Source organism: Triticum aestivum, chromosome 5A, assembly GCF_018294505.1.
Source record: "Triticum aestivum cultivar Chinese Spring chromosome 5A, IWGSC CS RefSeq v2.1, whole genome shotgun sequence".
NCBI classification, from domain to species: domain Eukaryota; kingdom Viridiplantae; phylum Streptophyta; class Magnoliopsida; order Poales; family Poaceae; genus Triticum; species Triticum aestivum.
The window spans coordinates 302,765,630-302,781,238 of record NC_057806.1 but is presented as its reverse complement, the minus strand read 5'-3'; positions in this window follow the sequence as shown (position 1 = coordinate 302,781,238).

Genomic DNA, 15,609 nt, shown 5'->3' with positions numbered 1-15,609 from the left:
GTCGATGTGTGGAGTAATAGTAGTAGATGCAGAATCATTTCGGTCTACTTGACACGGATGTGATGCCTATATTCATGATCATTGCCTAGATATTCCCATAACTATGCACTCTTCTATCAATTGATCGACAGTAATTTGTTCACCCACCGTAATAGATTCTATCTTGAGAGAGGCCACTAGTGAAACCTATGGCCCCCGGGTCTCTTTCTTATTACATTACATCTATTTTATTATCGCATCTCGTTTACTATTTTGCAATCTTTACTTTCCAATATATACAACAAAATACCAAAAATATTTATCTTATTATCTCTATCAGGTCTCACTTTTGCGAGTGACCGTGAAGGGATTGACAACCCCTTTATCGCATTGGTTGCAAGGTTCTTGATTGTTTGTGCAGGTACTAGGTGACTTGCGTGTTATGTCCTTCTAGATTGATACCTTGGTTCTCAAAAGCTGAGGGAAATACTTACGCTAGTTTGCTGCATCACCCTTTCCTCTTCAAGGGAAAACCAATGCATGCTCAAGAGGTAGCAAGAAGGATTTCTGGCGCCATTGTCGGGGAGATCTACGCCAAGTCAAAACATACCAAGTACCCATCATAAACTCTTCTCCCTCGCATTACATTATTTTCCATTCGCCTCTCATTTTCCTCTCCCCCACTTCTAAAACGATTTTTGAAAACCTTCGCCTTTTATCCGCCCCTCTTCCGTTCGATCTTTCGTTTGCACGTGTTACTATGTGCCTTCTTTTTCTTGCATATTTGCTTGCTAAAAGTTTATGGATCCTCAACCACTTGCTAACCTTGTTAAGAGATCCAATTATGATGAACCAATTGCTAGTGAGTTTTGTGCACTAGATTATCTTTATGAAGTTTTGCTTGAAATTCGTGAATCTAAAAATTGTGATGAAGAAAATTATGAAGTGATCCACGAAAGCTCCTTGAATAAAAAGAATGATTACAATGATTTTACTATAAATTCTATTGATGTCAATTGTGCTAATAATATGCAAAAAGCTAAGCTTGGCGATGCTAGTTTTGCTATGTCCACTACTTGTTGCAATAATCATGATTGGGGTGACTCTTCTTGTGATCTTGAAAATTTATTTAAGCCCCATGATGAATATGAGATTGATAATAGTGTTTGCAATAATATTGAAAGTGGGTTTGGAAGAGTGTTAACTTTAGAACCCACATATTTGGAGAATGTTCAATCTTATGATTTTTTTTGTAAAAGTGGGTTTGGAGAGGTCATGACTTTATTTTATGATAATCCCACTATTTTGGAAGAGTGTCAACTTTGCATGCATATGGATCACGAAGAGAAAATTTTATGTGATAGTTATATTGTTGAATTTGATTTTGATCCTACATGTAATTAGTATGAGAGAGGAAAATATGGTTGTAGAAAATTTCATGTTGCGAAATTACCTCTCGTTATGTTGAGATTGCTATTGTTTCTTTCCTCTTCCTTGCATATGCTAGTTTTTGCTTGCTATCATAATTTGTTTGCCTATAAGATGCCTATGCATAGGAAGTATGTTAGACTTAGATGTGTTTTTCACATGATATATGATGCTCCCGTTGTGTTTCAATTGCTATGTTTCATGTGAGCATCACAAAAATTATCAATGCCTAGCTTAATAGCTTTAAAGAATAGCGCTTGTTGGCAGGCAACCCAATTTAATTTTTGTTCTTTACTTTTTGTTCCTGTTTAGTAATAAATAATTTATCTAGCCTATGTTATGATTGTGTTTTTTATTTTTTAATTAGTTTTTGTGCCAAGTAAAGCCTTTAGGATCTTCTTGGGTGATTGTTGTTTGATCTTGCTGATAAAAACACAAAGTATGCGCTCACGAAAATAATTTTCATTTTTTACCAGAGAGCGATAAAATACCAGTTCCAACTGCAGTAGATCAGTATACAAATTGTCTTGGTCGTCCTAATTTTTCAGAATTTTTGGAGTTACAGAAGTATTCAAAACCTCTAGATTGCTACAGACTGTTCTGTTTTTGACCGATTCTGTTTTTCGCGTGTTGTTTGCTTTTTTTGATGCATCTATGGCTAGTATCGGGGGGTATGAACCATAGAGAAGTTGGAATACAGTAGGTTTAACACCAATATAAATAAAGAATGAGTTCATTACAGTTCCTTAAAGAGGTGGTTTGTTTTCTTATACTAACGGAGCTCATGAGATTTTCTGTTAAGTTTTGTGTTGTGAAGTTTTCAAGTTTTTGGGTAAAGATTTGATGGATTTTGGAATAAGGAGTGGCATGAGCCTAAGCTTGGGGATGCCCAAGGAACCCTAAGGTAAAATTCAAGGACAACCAAAAGCCTAAGCTTGGGGATGCCTGTCGGTGTACAAAAAGAGGGGTACACTTTTTGTACCCCTATAGCTGTGCACGGGCAGTCTGAGCCACGGGCACCACCACACCAAGCAAGGCAAGGGAGGTGGGCCAGGGTAAGACCGAAGCTCAAGAGAACTAGAACGACGCCAAGGCCAAGACCACGAAGAGCAAAGGGGATGAAGCGGACTCCCCCGGCAAGATCCTTGCCGGGAGACAGTTCTAGCAGCCCCGGCAAGACCCTTGCCGCGACGACTCGTCCCGCGCCTACGGAGCAAACCACCCTTGAGTCCACTGCCCCCAAAGGGCAAGGATTCGGGAGACATCCCCGTGGCGGCATGCAGATCTTTGTGAAGACATTCAAGATCAGATACGCACTAAGGAGACGACAACCCTTGGCGTGATCCCAGCCGAGGAAGACCACAAGGCCCCCGGCAAGCGCCTTGCCGGTGATGACAGCAGGCGCCTCGGCAAGACCCTTGCCGGGGCCCCGGCAAGGCCCTTACCAAGGACACCCGCAGGGCCACCATCAGGCCCACACCGACTAAACCTCCACCACCGCATGCATGCAGCTGCCGACCCAACCAGCTAGGCAGGCACCTGCGTGGCGGCATGCAGATCTTCGTGAAGACCCACCACTGCGCCACCTCAGCTGCCTGCCTACCTACATGGCATCGCAGGCATCGCTGGCCAGGGCGCATGTCGACACAAGAAGGAGCGGCGACGGACGAGACATGTTTCTCCCCCGTTCCCGATAAAGCAAGGACACCTAAGCAAGACGCATTAAATGCGCCTTATCATGTAATGCGAGGGATAACCTCGCATCACTGTACCCTTTCCACCTCCTGTGTGCCACTGTGGCAACCCCTTTTTCTATAAAAGGAGGCCTGAGGCGACCAGAGGAAGGATTCGGCTTTTTGGAGCTCCTCACACCCCATAGCTAGCTCAAGAACACAGATATACAATCCACCAAAGCAGGAGTAGGGTTTTACGCATCCTCGCGGCCCGAACCTGGATAAACGAACCGTGTGCTATCTATTTGATCCGCTCTTCTCACAACCCCACGCCCCGCCAACCACAGTAGGGATTCTTGTGATCCCATAGGTGTCGTTCCCACCGACATCTCTGGCGCGCTAGGTAGGGGGCACAGTTGTGAGAATCGGCTTTAGCAGTTAGTTCGGTGCTTCTTCATCATCATGGCGCCCAAGAAGAAGAAGACGGTGGCGGTTGGCCAATCGGAAGCCGGACAGCCCGTCCCGACGCGGGCGAGCAGCGGACTGGTCGCAGAAAGGACTCGGGGCACTGCTCGCGAACACCAACACCATCCCAGCAGCCGGAGTTTGGGAGGCGGCGAGGTTTGTGCGCCTGGTAACGGGCCACACGTCGCCAAATCCAAAGGCGGAGCCAAGCCCTTCGCGGGTGGAGCGGGGCCTTCCAGGGTCGTCGCCGCCCCGCCCAAAGGCAACGCAAGGGCCTCCAAGACTCCCACGCTGGCGCCAACAGCGCGCTCCTCCCAGGCAGCGCGTGACGAATGGCGTAATCACGCCGAAGATCCCGGGCGTCGCCGCGGGAAGAGCCCCGAGCGCCACTCCCGGGACGTAGAAGACCTGCCCACTCGCCGAGGCGCTGGTGAAAACGGCATGCGACCACGGGGTCGTGATAGAGCTCCTTCTGACATGGTCAGAAGTTGAAGCGCATCGCGATCCGTGCAGGTTTCGCTGCCACCGACGCCAGCAGAGGCCCTGGCGCGCGCGCAGTTGCTCCTTGACTTTCCTCCCACTACGGGGAAACTCGACGAATGGAGAGCCACTATCCGAAGCCTTGTTGTGGTGGCCAACAAAGACGAACCAAGTCTGGTGGGCCCCCCGGGTCGACGCTCCGATGGAGTCCCGCGGACCAGTGGCGGAAAAGCCGGCGGCGCCGCGACCACGGTGCATTCACCTCTTCCCCATCCGGTACCGCGGACGCCGGCTCGTCACGACGTCGCGGGCGACGATATCTCCATAGCATCGTCTGACCCGCGGACCCACTGTGACCAGCGCCAAGTTCTTCGGGAACGAGCCCATGAAGACGCTCGAACCACTATCGAGCGCCGGTGCGGAGTGCGCCACCAGTCAGACAGGCGAGCAGGGCCTGCTGTGAACCACCCGGCCCCGGAGAGCCCTGGAGGCCTACCTTACGAGGTAGGCTGTCCGGCTTTTACCCGTGAGCTGCGGCAGTTCCAGTGGCCCACTCACCGCACCTTCAAACCTGACGTTGGCGAAAAGTACAACGGCAAGACTCACCCGTCTGAGTTCCTCGGCATCTACACCATCGCGATGCAAGCAGCCGGAGCCCATGACGATAAGGTGCTTGCGAATTACTTTCCATTGGCTCTTAAACCCAATGCCATGTCGTGGTTGATGCACTTGCCGGTAGACTCTATTTCCTCCTGGTCGGATTTGTGCCATGAGTTTGTGGGCGCCTTTACTGGAGGTCACCAAGCCCATGGCCAAGCAAGCGACCTGCATGTCATTCCCCAGAAGGGAGGCGAGAGTCTGCGCAAGTATATACAGAGGTTCAACCGGGTACAGTACAATATCCCTGATGTTCACCCTACCGCCATCATCAGCGCGTTCCATCAGAACGTGCATAACCGCAAGATGCGCGAAGAACTAGCAATGAACAAGGTGAAAGATGTGGCAGAACTCTATGTTCTTGCTGACAGATGTGCCCGAGCTAAAGAGGGAAGGAAGTACCCCGGCGAAGATGTCGGCGTGGAAATCGACTCCTCAGATGAGGATACTGCCACCCCGGCGAACAAAGGCCGGTGTTGCAATAGGAAGCGCAAAGGTAAGGCTGAGCTTGCCGTCGAGGGATCTGACGACGCCGGCTCCGCCAAGAAAACCAAGGCAGATGACCCCGACAAGGAAATTGCCGAATGTGTCGCCTGCCGGGCCTTGGCGGCTGCCGAGAAGCCAGGAAACTCCGACAAGCAATACTGCAAGATCCATCGCACCAAAGGCCATGATCTCCAGAACTGCCGACAGGTTGAGCTCCTTGCTGAGAAGCAGAGGGCTGAATATGAGAGGCGGGACAAGGAGAAAGGCCAGGACGGTGCTGAGGGATCCAGCAAGAAGCGTAACGGCTAGGCGGGCCGTCGCGGCAAAGATAAACAGCAGGAGAGGCCCTCCCGGGCCGTGACAAAAAGCCAGAAGACGATGATCACGAACAGGACGATGAGTCTGGTGACCAAGAATTTCAGAAAGCTACAGAGGCCATGTGCGTCTATGGCGGCGCCTCGCTGCATACCTCTCACTGCCAGCTTAAACAGTGGGCGCGTGAGATTACAGTGGCGAAACCGTCGTTTGATGCCCAAGGGCCGCCGAAGTGGTCCAGCACACCTATCATTTTGACACTAAGGATCACCCTGAGCGCACTACTGCAGTCGGGTGCTTGCCATTGTTAGTTTCACCAACAATACGCAACCTCAAGGTGACAAAGATGCTAGTCGATGGCGGGGCCGGTCTGAACTTAATCTCGCCTGCCGTGATCGAGAAATTGCAGATTCCTGATGAAGACCTCGAAGAGACGGGCACGTTTCAAGGGGTCAACCCGGGAAGAAGTCAACCAAAGGGAAAGGTCACGTTGCCCGTGACTTTTGGGAGTGATCTGAACTACAGGACAGAAAGGATTGTGTTCGACGTTGCCAAGATCCCCTTTCCTTACAACGGGATCCTTGGCCGCCCAGCGCTGGCCAAGTTCATGGCGGCGTCACATTATGCCTACAACACCCTGAAGATGCCGGGGCCTGTGATGATCATCACCGCCCCGTCAGACAAGAAGGATGCGCTAATTTGCGCTGACCAACTCTACCAACAAGCAGTTGCAGCAGCCGCCACTATTAAGGCGCTTGCTCCTGCCACTGGAGCCCCGGGAAGGCAAAAGAAGAAGACTGGTGAGACCTCAGGCACCCACTCCGGCAAGCGCACCTCTTCAGAGTTTAGCGCTCCCGTCGAGGACGTGCCAGAGAGCTCCGCCGACAAAAACAAGAAGTCCAGGGCCACACCGCCAGGAACCAAGAAGGTTTCTGTCAAGGAGGACGGCACGGGAGGAGCTTTTACCATAAGCTCCACCCTTGACGACAAATAGGAAGACGCACTCGTCACCTTCCTGCGGGCGAATGTCGATGTGTTTGCATGGCAAGCATCCGACATCCCCGGCGTTCCCAGGGAGGTGATTGAGCACCACCTTGCTGTCTGTCCTCATGTGCGGCCCGTCAAGCAGAAGGTCAGAAAGCAAGCTTTGGAACGACAAGAGTTCATCACAGAGGAGATCCGGAAACTGGAAGCAGCGGGTTTGGTAAGAGGAGTGCTCCATCCAACGTGGTTGACCAATCCGGTGGTAGTGCGCAAGGCAAATGGGAAGTGTAGGCTGTGTATTGATTACACAGATATTAATAAGGCTTGTCCCAAAGACCCCTTCCTGTTGCCGTGCATCGACCAGATTGTTGACTCCACAGCTGGGTGTGATCTGTTGTCATTCCTCGATGCCTACTTCGGCTACCACCAGGTCTTCATGACAAGGGAAGATGAAGAGAAAACGTCATTCATCAACCCATGTGGTATGTATTGCTTTATACGGATGCCTTTCGGGTTGAAGAGTGCTGGTTCAACGTTTGCAAGGGCGGTCCAGATTGGTTTTGAACCCCAGCTCCATAGAACTATGGAAGCTTATATGGATGATATAGTGGTCAAAACCAAGAACGGGCAACCCTCATATCAGATTTACAAGAAACATTTGCTAACCTACGCAAGATCAATCTCAAGCTGAACCCTGAGAAGTGCGTCTTCAGCGTCCCGTCTAGCAAGCTTCTTAGGTTCTTTGTGTCACAGCATGGGATAGAGGTCAATCCGGACAAGATCAAAGCTATAGAGCAGATTGAAGCGCCCAAGCGAGTCAAGGATGTGCGTCGGTTTGCTGGTTGCGTTGCCGCCATGAGCAGGTTCATTTCCAAGCCCGCCGAGCGCGCCCTTCCCTTTTTCAACATTCTGAAAAAGGCGGGCCCGATGGAGTGGATGCCAGAAGTCGAAGCAGCATTGCAAGATTTGAAGAGGTACCTCTCCTCCGCGCCAATACTAGTTGCGCCTAGGCCACAGGAACCGTTGCTGCTGTACCTGGCGGCAATGAACCAGGTGGTCAGCGCCGCACTAGTGGCGTAGAGAGAAATTGATGATGAGGTAATAGCAGCGACGGAGCCCGATGCCACCGATGCCGAGACGACGCACCAATTGAAGTGCCGCCGAAGAAGAAAATGATGCAGCACCCGGTCTACTTTGTTAGTTCCCTCCTGCAGGGGGCTAGATCGAGGTACTCCAGTGTGCAGAAACTGCTCTTCGGCCTTCTTATGGCCTCGAGGAAGCTGCGTCATTACTTCCAGGCGCACGAAATCACTGTCGTCACTCGCCTCCCTCTGCAACGGATATTGCACAATCCAGACGCAACGGGAAGGATCGTAGAGTGGGCACTGGAACTGTCCAGCTTTGGCCTCAAGTTTGAGAGTACCTTGACAATTCAAAGCCGAGTCCTGGCGGAGTTCGTTGCAGAATGGACCGCGACGCCTGACGAAGAAACCCAAGAGACTGCTCTCCCCGACAAGGAGGCAAGTTGCGACTGGATCATGTACTTTGATGGAGCTTTCTCCTTACAGGGCGCCGGGGCTGGCGTACTGCTTGTCGCGCCCACCGGAGAGCACCTCAAGTACGTGATCCAGATGCACTTCCCCAAGGAGGTGTCAACAAACAATACGGCTGAGTACGAAGGGCTGCTTGTCGGTCTTAGGATCGCGGCGGACCTCGGAATCAAGAAACTCGTCGTCAGAGGCGACTCGCAACTTGTCGTCAAGCAAGTCAACAAGGATTACCAGAGCCCGTTGATGAAGGCCTACGTCGATGAAGTGAGAAAGCTGGAAGAGCGTTTTGACGGTATACAGGCAGAATACGTTCCCCGAGCGGAGAATGATATCGCCGATTACCTGTCAAAATGCACTGCCCTCAAGCTACCTGTGGAACCAGGTACCTTTGTGCTTCGGCTAACTCAGCCATCCGTTGATCCATCAACAGAGCAGAACAAGAGGAGAAAATCAGGGCCCGGCAAGTACTTTCCCGCCGAGCTCCCCAAAGCCGCCGGCAAGGATGTTGCCGGAGACACTGAGCCCGCCATGGGACGGCTAGCTCCGACAGAGCATCAAGCTCTTGCCATGGAGATAGCCGCTCCGATAGCGGAGGAAATGCCTTTAGTCCTCGCCGTCGAGCCCCAGGCTCCAGCGTGGGCACAGCATACCGTCCGATTCCTCCAAACAGGGGAACTTCCTGAGGAGCAGGAAGAAGCGGAAAAAGTAGCCCGTCGCTCTACTATGTACCAGTTCGTCAATGACGTCTTGTACAGAAAGAGGCCGAACATCGTGAAATTGAATTGTATCCCTCGAGAGGAAGGACTGGGGCTGTTGGTGGAGATACATGGAGGCATATGTGGATCCCACATCGGGTCAAGGGCCCTTGCCGGCAAAGCATTTCGGCAAGGCTTCTTCTGGCCCACCACCCTCCAGGATGCGACGACACTAGTCATCAGGTGTGAAGCGTGTCAGTTCCATTCAAAGAAGCTTCATCAGCCAGCTCAAGCCCTTCAAACCATTCCTCTCTCCTGGCCTTTCTCAGTCTAGGGGCTCGACATACTGGGCCCTTTCCCCCGTGATGTCGGGGGCTTTGAGTACTTGTACGTTGCAATCGGCAAGTTCACAAAGTGGCCAGAAGTGGAAGCAGTGAGGAAGGTCACAACACAGTCAACCGTCAAGTTCTTCAAAGGACCGGTGTGCCGTTTTGGTGTACCCAATAGGGTTATCACCAACAACGGCACGCAGTTCACAAGCCACACCTTCATGCAATATATTCAAGACCTCGGCAGCAAGGTCTATTTCGCTTCCGTTGCTCACCCACGAAGCAATGGTCAAGCTGAGAGGGCAAATGCTGAAGTACTGCGAGGCCTGAGGACAAAGACCTTTGACAGACTGCACAAGAGTGGAAGGCGCTGGATTGATGAATTGCTGACGGTTCTTTGGTCAATCCAGAACGACACCAAATCGAGCCACCGGCCAGACACCCTTTGCCCTGGTATACGGGGCAGAAGCAGTTCTCCCCACGGAACTCATATACGGGTCACCTCGAGTACTCGCTTATGACGAGCTTGAGCAAGAGCAATTGCGGCAAGATGACGCAATGCTCCTTGAGGAAGATCGTCTTCGGGCGGCTGTGAGAGCAGCGCGCTACCAGCAAGCCTTGCGCTGCTACCATAGCCGCAAGGTTCATGCCCGAAGCTTTGAGGAAGGCGACCTTGTTCTTCAGCGCGTTCAATCGGCCAAGAATTCCAACAAGTTGATGCCAAAGTGGGAAGGCCCTTATCGGGTAATACGAGTCACCAGGCCCGGTGCAGTCTGCCTGGAGATCGAAGATGCCGTTCCAGTGAGTAACTCCTGGAACATTGAGCATCTTCGCAAGTTTTACCCGTGAGGCGCGGCTTGCCGCCCCCCCCCCCGGCAAGCCACCTTTTGTACGAGCCTTGCCGATGACGCATGTAACCCTCTGTACAAAGCCAGGCGCAGACCCTGAGCATAAATAAATGAAGCGCTGGCGCCCTAAGTTATAGCATGCATGCTGGTCGAGTCTTGTCCTTGGTTAGGGTTGATAGTTCTTAGCGGCGACTAACCCCTAGCTTAGAGGTCGAGTGTGCGTCTCTTTGTCTTTCTTTTGTCTTCTTTGGTTCACAGGACACACAGATATCCGTGCCGAACCACTTGGGGAGGAAAAAAAGAGGAATGGACCAGCATCTAGCCCCCGGCAAGCCAGTATTGCCGGGGGCTGCAAGAGCAAAGATTCACCCACGGCGAACCAGGGTTGCTGGGGACTGCAGCTTCAGATAAGTTCTTCATCCCTTATCATGCATTCCATTATGGACTGAGGTATGTGAAACCTCATTTTCCCCTAAGCTACCGTGCTCCCATAACTCTAGGCCCTAGGGCTCGTTCCTGGGGCCAAGTTTGGTCGTAGTCGCGGCAGCGAAAGGATGAAACAAGGAGCCTGAAACCGCCTCATCCCTGCCTCCGCCAAAGGCATGAGGAAGGTCAAGCGAAGTGGGGAGACGACAAGGCCTGTTGCTGGGCAAGGAAATGTTTATCTTGAAGATATCAAGGATTTACTCCTTGTCGTGGGTTCCACCAGCAAACAAATGACCCGGCAAGCATCCCTTTTTCATTAAAAAAACATTCCACTCAGGTACAGTCCATAGGGAATGAAAAACATGAATGATGGGATTACAAGTTTTAAATTCAACAAAGGCCCGAAGGCTTACAAACTAAAAAGAGATAAGGTGCCCGTAATCCCTTTCTTGTCCCTCTCCTCAGGAGGCGGGTCAAGGAGGCGAAAGGGACAAAAGGAGCGCCTATGCGAGCTACGGGTGGCAGAAGACACCAAGAGAACATCTTGGTGGCCGTCCAAAGGCTGGATGGTGATGGCGGCGCTGGAAGCAGAGCTCGAAGATGAGGCGGTAGGACGTCAGCACGCGTCGAAGGCGTCGGTGCCCGCGTACTCCGACTTGACGGCCTTGCCACCCGCCCTCTTCCTCTTCCGCAGCCTGCCAACGCCAGCCGCCCAAGGAGACGACCCCGAGAAGTTCAAGGAGCCGGCGACACTGATGATGGGGTCGTCGGTGCCGCACGGAGCGGCACCCGACACCTAGTCGGACCCGTCATCCTGCCGCCTACTACCCTCATCGTCGCTGCCGCTGTCCTCCTCGTCACTCCCGCCCGAGGAGGAGTCTTCACTATCAGAAGAGCTCTCCACGCAGCACCTTGCACGGGTCCCAAAGCACCCGAAGACTATGACGGAGAGAAGGCCACCCTCCATCAGCTTAAAATGGAGAGTGAGCCCCTCCTTCAAGCGGTGAATATGAGCAAACGTCTTCCATCCCCAACGAAGATACATCACGTGAGGGGCGGGGAAGTCGACGCGGACCCGCGTGCCACTGATCCCGCAGCCCCTCATGTGCGGCCGTAATGATTCCGACGGTTCCAGCTCCATCTCCCGCGCAAATGGAGTCGGGAGACGAAGGCGATGGCGCGGCGGCCAGTGCAGCCTGACGAAGAACTCACAAGGGTCATCCCCAACATGGCCCTCCATTAGAGGAGGAGCTGCTGGCGAAGGCGAGGTCGGCGCGCCGCCCCGTCCTCCTCTTCCTCGAGCACCCCGGCCTCACCCACGACCTCGCCCCCTCCCCCTTCCCCTCACGGCTGGCTGTGCCACCGCAGGCGCAAGAGAAGGAGGGACGCGTTGTCGAGCGGCGACCCTCGCCGCCACTGTTGAAGGACCGGGATTCCCTCTCTCCATGACGGATGGAAGGGAGGAGCAGAAGCTGAAGGAAGAAGAAGATGAAAGAATGCGGGACGCCATCCCCCCTCCCGCTCTTTATAAAGGATCGGGGATGGGGCTTGGCCGCCCTGCTCAGACAATCAAGATACGGAAGGCGCAGGGAGCCAGGACCGACCCGCCGCCCCAACCAGCGACGTCCCAGTTTCCCGCCTCTACCGTTTGCCACCCCAGGCGCATGGGAGACAAGTGGCGGACGTGCAGAACCGAGGGGACGGGTGAGACGACCACTCCCCACCCCGTGATCGTGGGGAGTGGACGCCTTGAAGATCGCGCCTCAGCCCCATTCAGTAAATGGGCCGCGCCTCCACACCTCCCTCCGTTATGGGGAAGGCGTGAACCGCCCCTTTACTACGATGTGACGCATGCCTGCGGGAACCAACCCCACGCATGCCGCCCACGTCACACGCGCCTCCCCACACCGTGCCACGCGCGGGAGTCGTGGGAAGCGCAACGCGCAAAGAACCTTACCGCGGTAAAAACTGCCCACCTGCCCGTGCACCGTTTTTGGGCCTAGCCAACAACGCGTTGTGCTTATGTGTGGCCCAGGCCCGGGGGCTCCTGTTAGTGTACAAAAGGAGGGGTACACTTTTTGTACCCCTATAAATGTGCACGGGCAGTCTGAGCCACGGGCACCACCACACCAAGCAAGGCAAGGGAGGTGAGCCAGGGTAAGACCAAAGCTCAAGAGAACTAGAACGACGCCAAGGCCAAGGCCACGAAGAGCAAAGGGGACGAAGCGGACTCCCCCGGCAAGATCCTTGCCGGGAGACAGTTCTAGCAGCCCCGGCAAGACTCTTTTCGCGGCGACTCGTCCTGCGCCTATGGAGCAAACCACCCTTGAGTCCACTGCCCCCAAAGGGCAAGGATTCGGGAGACATCCCCATGGCGGCATGCAGATCTTTGTGAAGACATTCAAGATCAGATACGCACTAAGGAGACGACAACCCTTGGCGGGATCCCAGGTGAGGAAGACTACAAGGCCCCCGGCAAGCGCCTTGCCAGGGATGACAGCAGGCGCCTTGGCAAGACCCTTGCCGGGGCCTCGGCAAGGCCCTTACCCAGGACACCCACAGGGCCACCATTAGGCCCACGCCGACTAAACCTCCACCACCGCGTGCATGCAGCTGCCGACCCAACCAGCTGGGCAGGCACCTGCGTGGCGGCATGCAGATCTTCGTGAAGACCCACCACTGCGCCACCTCAGCTGCCTGCCTACCTATGTGGCATCGCTGGCCAGGGCGCGTGTCGACACAAGAAGGAGCGGCGACGGACGAGACAGGTTTCTCCCCCGTCCCCGATAAAGCAAGGACACCTAAGCAAGACTCATTAAATGCGCCTTGTCATGTAATGCGAGGGATAACCTCGCACCACTGTACCCTTTCCACCTCCTGTGTGCCACTGTGGCAACCCCTTTTTCTATAAAGGGAGGCTCGAAGCGACCAGAGGAAGGATTCAGCTTTTTGGAGCTCCTCACGCCCCATAGCTAGCTCAAGAACACAAATATACAATCCACCAAAGCAGGAGTAGGGTTTTACGCATCCTCGCGGCCCCAACCTGGATAAACGAACTGTTTGCTATCTGTTTGATCCGCTCTTCTCACGACCCCGCACCCCGCCAACCACAGTAGGGATTCTTGTGATCCCATAGGTGTCGTTCCCATCGATAATGCCCCGGAAGGCATCCTCTCTTTCATCTTCGTCTATCGGTAACTTTACTTGAGGCTATATTTTTATTCACCACATGATATATGTTTTGCTTGGATTGTCTTGTATGATTTGAGTCTTTGCTTTTTAGTTTGCCACAATCATCCTTGCTATGCACACCTTTTGGGAGAGACACACATGAATCGTAATTTATTAGAATACTCTATGTGCTTCACTTATATCTTTTGAGCGAGATAATTTTGCTCTAGTGCTTCACTTATATCTTTTTAGAGCACGGCGGTGGTTCTATTTTATAGAAATTATTGATCTCTCATGCTTCACTTATATTATTTTGAGAGTCTTTTAGAACAACATGGTAATTTGCTTTGGTTATAAAATTAGTCCTAATTGATGGGCATTCAAGATGGGTATAATAAAAACTTTCATATAGGGTGAATTGAATACTATGAGAAGTTTCATACTTGATGATTGTTTTGAGATATGAAGATGGTGATATTAGAGTCATGCTAGTTGAGTAATTGTGAAATTGAGAAATACTTGTGTTGAGGTTTGCAAGTCCCATAGCATGCACGTATGGTAACTGTTGTGTGACAAATTTGAAGCATGAGGTGTTCCTTTGATAGCCTTCCTTATGAGTGGCGGTCGGGGACAAGCGATGGTCTTTTCCTACCAATCTATCCCCCTAGGAGCATGCGCATAGTGCTTGGTTTTGATGACTTGTAGATTTTTGCAATAAGTATGTGAGTTCTTTATGACTAATGTTGAGTCCATGGATTATATGCACTCTCACCCTTCCACCATTACTAGCCTCTCTTGTGCTGCGCAACTTTCGCCCGTACCATAAACCCATCATTTACCTCCCTCAAAACAACCACCATACCTACCTATTATGGCATTTCCATAGCCATTCCGAGATATATTGTCATGCGACTTTTTATCGTTCCGTTTATTATGACACGCTTCATCATAGTCATATTGCTTTGCATGATCATGTTGTCGGCGTTCTGGGAACGGGGGTCCCCAGACTTGCCTGCCTGCGGCCCGCGGCGTTGCCAAGCAGCAGGTTGTACGGCCCATCTTCACCAACAAGGCACCCAAGACCCTTGCAAGGGGCCAAGCCTCGCGAGGCGGATGACACAAGACCTCCTCTAGAGTGGCCTAGCTGGGCAGGCTCACGAGGAGCAAAGATATCAAGGCAGGGCAAACCTCACGAGGCCCTCGTGATGTGAGCCATGACGAACGGTGCCAGGCGGGCGCCAGCGCGCACAACGTCCTTGTTTCCCCTTTGGTGCAAAGGAGGCAAGCGCAGCCGTTGAGTACCAAGGCCTCAGGCAAAGGTTGCCATTTCGGTGCAACAAGACCAGGACCAGGCGGATGGCAAGGCGGAGGTCATCGTGGAGCCCAAGACGGCGTCACCACCAGAGCTTTGTGCAGGCGAAGACTACTTGTGTTAGGATGGCTCGTACTAGCTGCCCCCCTTCAAATTAGCTCGCCATTGTTGGCTCCCTTCCCGCTCAATATTTGGGAAGAAGACCAGGGCCTCTATAAATAGGACTAGCCACCACCATAGTAGGGGAGATCGGATCTTGGCTTGATCGCATCTCATCTTAGCTGGAGGAAGTTGAATCCTCACACCACAAGTTCATACGCACAAGAACACCTCAACCTCAGGAGGCTGTTCTTCCCTTGTATTGTTCATCATCAACCCAAGAGGCAATCCACCACCACACTGGAGTAGGGTATTACACCACAATGGTGGCCCGAACCAGTATAAACCCCATGTCTTTCTGTGTTGCGAGTTCGTCGAGTTTGTCCGCGAGATCTTAGCAAGCTAGAGCGTAGATTGGTAGGAGGGAAAGACTTTGCGCGCACCCTAGTGTTCGAACCTTAAGGGATTTTCGGAACCCCACGTCCGACATTTGGCGCGCCAGGTAGGGGTGCGCCATAGCTTCCTTTCCGTCAGTCCATCGCTCCATCGCTCCGTCGTCTCCATGTCGGACGCTCGCCGTGCTCGAGCTGAGCATCGGGATGCCCTCGCCGCCCGCGTCGCTCAGACGGCTCCCGTCGGTGGGCCACCTCGTCGTTCTCCGTCCCCTGCCGCCAACGATGCCACCGGCACGGTGGGGAATGAGCAGCAGGCG